Raw genomic sequence first — 3724 nt, forward strand, 5'->3', positions numbered from 1 at the left:
AATAGAATAGCTACACCTGCTTTTTTCTGGTTTCCTGTCACATGAAATATTGTTTTCCTTCCCTTGACTTTCAGACTGTGAATTTGTTTTTCAATTAAATATGTTTCTTGTGTGCAGCATATTGTTGGATCTTGCTTCTTGATCCATTCTGCCCATCTGTTTCTTTTTTTTTTTTTTTTTGGTACTGGGAATCGAACTTGGGTCCTTATGCTTGTGAGGCGGTGGAACCACTGAGCTAAATCCCCAGCCCCATCTGTTTCTTTTGATTGCTGAATTGAGACTATTAACATTGAGGGTTATAAGTGATATGTACTGTCTTATCTCTGTCATGTCATTTTCCTGCTGTTGGCTTTCTTCTTTCCTTTTCTGTTTAATTTCTTGTCTTGCCAGGTGGATTCATTCTGTGGGGGTTCATGGAATTGTAATCTTTATTGTCTCTTTCTAGAATATCCTTCAGAACACTTTGGAGTGCTGGTTTGATGGTCATACATTTCTTCAGGTGTTCTTTGTCATGGAAGTATCTTATATCTCCATCAATTTTGAAGGATGGTTTTGCAGGGTACATGGACCTCGGCTGGAGGTTGTTTTCCTTTAGGGTTTGAAATACTTCACTCCAAGCTCTCCTTGACTTGAGAAGTCTGCTGTGGTTCTGATGGGCTGTCCTTTGTAGGTGATCTGTTTCTTTTCTCTAACAGCTTTTAATATTCTGTCTTGGTTTGAATTTCTGCAATCTTGACTATTATGTGCCTTGGGGGAGATTTTTTTGATCACGGCTAATTGGAGTCCTATATGCCTCACTTATCTGTATGTCACATTTCTGCCATTAGTTCAGGTTTTTTATGTCATTTATGCTATTTCCTGCTTTTTCATTGACTCTGATCAATTTTATGTTATTCTTCTTTGAATCATCCAGCAGGTCCTGGATTGATTTCTCATGGTCCCTTGTTATTTTTAAGAAATCTCTCTTTTCCTGATTGCTAACTGCAATCCTGTCATCTATATCTAATATTCTGTCCTCTCATTGGCTCATGCTGCTGTATATACTTTCAATGGAGTTTTTTATCTCCTGGATATCTGTTTGAATCTGTTTCATGGATTCCATTTCTTTCATATGCTGGACATTCATGGCTTCCATCATGTTCCTGAGCTCTATTTTTTTTGTCTGTATCTTTCATTCTGGTCACCATCTCTGTTGTTATCTGGGAAATTAATTCTGTTTTGATTTTTTTCTACAGCCTCATTCATCTGCTTTGTTACTTCTGCTGTTACCACTTCAGAGAGTCCATGTGGGTGGCTTTTGAATTATTCCACTTTATTGCCCCTGAGGTTTGCCTTTGGCTAGCTAAAGTCTGTGGGTGTTGCATCTTGTTTAAGTGTCTTCTCATTTGCTATTTTTTTTACAATTTGATTCCAGAGTTTATGCTTATAAATTGCTTATGGCGAGTAGCTTTATTACCAGTATTCAGAACCCTTAGGAAATGACTACTTCTCAGAAGCATCTTCCAGGTGTAGCTAGTTTTTGGGTTTTGGGCCTGTTGTGGGATCCTACCTCTTCAATTTATTGGGGATGAAAAGTTTCTGTCTAGCTGGCCCAGCTGCCAGTTCTTTGGCACTGGCCTGTAAGTTTTTTTTTTTTAAAGACCCTTAGGCAATCTCAGTCTTGGTATACCAGAAGGTACAACTGATTAGCACAACTGTCACCTTGGCTAAAGTAGTACAATCAACAATAAAAATAGCATCAAATGCAGCCTAAAAAATGATAAATTGTGGTCCTTAGTGTGGCATTTTTACCCTTGAGTGAGAAGATTTAAATGAGGTTAGAGGGTAAAAAACAGAAATAGAAGAAGGGGAAGAGGTCAGAAGCAAGGCTGGAGGACAAGCTTTAGAAAACTGGTGAAGCAGATGGGTGGAAAAGAGAAAAAGAAAACTTAAAAACAAGAACAAAACAGACCACCACCAACAAAACACTAGAAACTGTGTTCAAGAAATAAAACAAAACAAAACAAGAACTTCAAAGGATGAAAAACAGAAAGAAAAAGAGAAAAAAACCCAAAAATGTCCAGTTCAAGGTGTGTCTCTGCTGTCACTGTTATGCAATGTGGACAAATAGAGTCCAGAGCCAAATTGATTAATTCCAGCAAGCTAGTTGCAGCTTCATGGTGGGGTAGTGAATAATGCCAGCCAACCTGCCCCTCTAAGTTCCTCTGATCTTCAGGGTAATTTCTAGATATGTGGCTGGAACCAGATTCTTCGAGCCTACAACACTCTATGTGTCTCCTGCTGGCTTGAACTCTGCTCCCTGACCTCCTGCTTACTTGAACTCAGCACCCATACCAAGGCACCAGAAGCCACTAGATGGAGTCTGCTCACAGCTGTTTTGAGTTCCAAGCTCAGCTGGCCCTTCTCTAAAATGGCTATCAGCCAATCACCATCTCCTGGGTAAGGTCTGAATCCAATTAGTAAGTCCCAAGAAAAGAATTAGGAGAATTGAAAAGCCAGAAAAATGAAATATCTCTGAGATAAGGAGAGATAAACCTAAATGAGGTGTATAAAGAATTCCCTAGCTCAAACATAAAAATATGTTTTCCACTAATTAAAACTTTGAAAATAGTTATGTGGTGTGCCTATGGAGGAGAGAATGAACTTAATGTCAAATTTCTGAAAATAATAAGTTGAGCTTAATTCATATGAATCTATTTTGCTAGAAATTCTGATTTTCATGTCTGCAATGCTGAAAGCCTTTCTGTAAGTACCTATCAGGGCAGCTCCCTGGCCTTTTTTTGTTGCTACCTGTACCGCTGTTGAATTTTTATTTTGCCATCTAGATCCTAAGATGCTTAAAAAGATCATGAGTGCATTGTCATCTTTCCCCCACATCCAACCATTGCTCAAAATTCATATCACATGAAATAATTATTATTGTTACTAGATTTAGACAGTTAGATGAGTTTTAACCAGTTTTGCATTCTTTCTAGTGCCTGGCCAACACTGTTTACTCAAGAAGAAAGGTAGAAAATCTACTCTTTCCTAGTATTCTTATGGATTCTGACTTGCTTATGATCTTAGAAGGTGACATTTTCCCTGACTCTCTTTTTAAACTTAATTTTTGCCTCAATTACATTGCTACAGCTAAGTGTTGCCACATACATGTACTGAAAAGTAGTAGGCAGGTATGTACTTACTGTTGTTAGGCTTCCCTAGTCTTAAATCCAGACTGGAATCTGGGTCTTGGGAAGGTTACTTGGTCTTTTGTGCTTCACTTTCATATCTGTGAAACAAGACTAACAAAACTATCTGCTTCATGGAGAATTAAGTAGGTAAAAACAAACAAACAAAAGTACTTGAAGAATACCTTATGGTGTGCTCCAATGATAGCTAGTAATGTACTTTTCTATATGTATTCTTCCATGTTAACTCTTCTCATATTAGAAGAGCAGCCTTTATGTGTGTGATTACATCCCCAGCAGGTAATCAGCTTTTTATAACTTTTCCCCTTTGCAAATAGCAAGAAAGCAACACATTCTCAACATTTGTAATTCCCTAATGATTTATATTAGTAATGGAAATTTATATAGGCTATGGCATAGAAAAAGAACCTTTGGGTTGTGGGTAATTGTTCATTGAACTGTAGAGAACAAAAACCTTTTCTCCCACCCTCAAATTTTGTTGCTGTTTCCTATGAATTAAAATGACAAATGGCAGAGTTGTGGAAGAAGAGACTAAT

Source organism: Heterocephalus glaber, unplaced genomic scaffold (genome assembly GCF_053883595.1).
Source record: "Heterocephalus glaber isolate CG9 unplaced genomic scaffold, H.glaber_assembly_v1.0 deba00001732, whole genome shotgun sequence".
In the NCBI taxonomy this organism is placed as follows: domain Eukaryota; kingdom Metazoa; phylum Chordata; class Mammalia; order Rodentia; family Bathyergidae; genus Heterocephalus; species Heterocephalus glaber.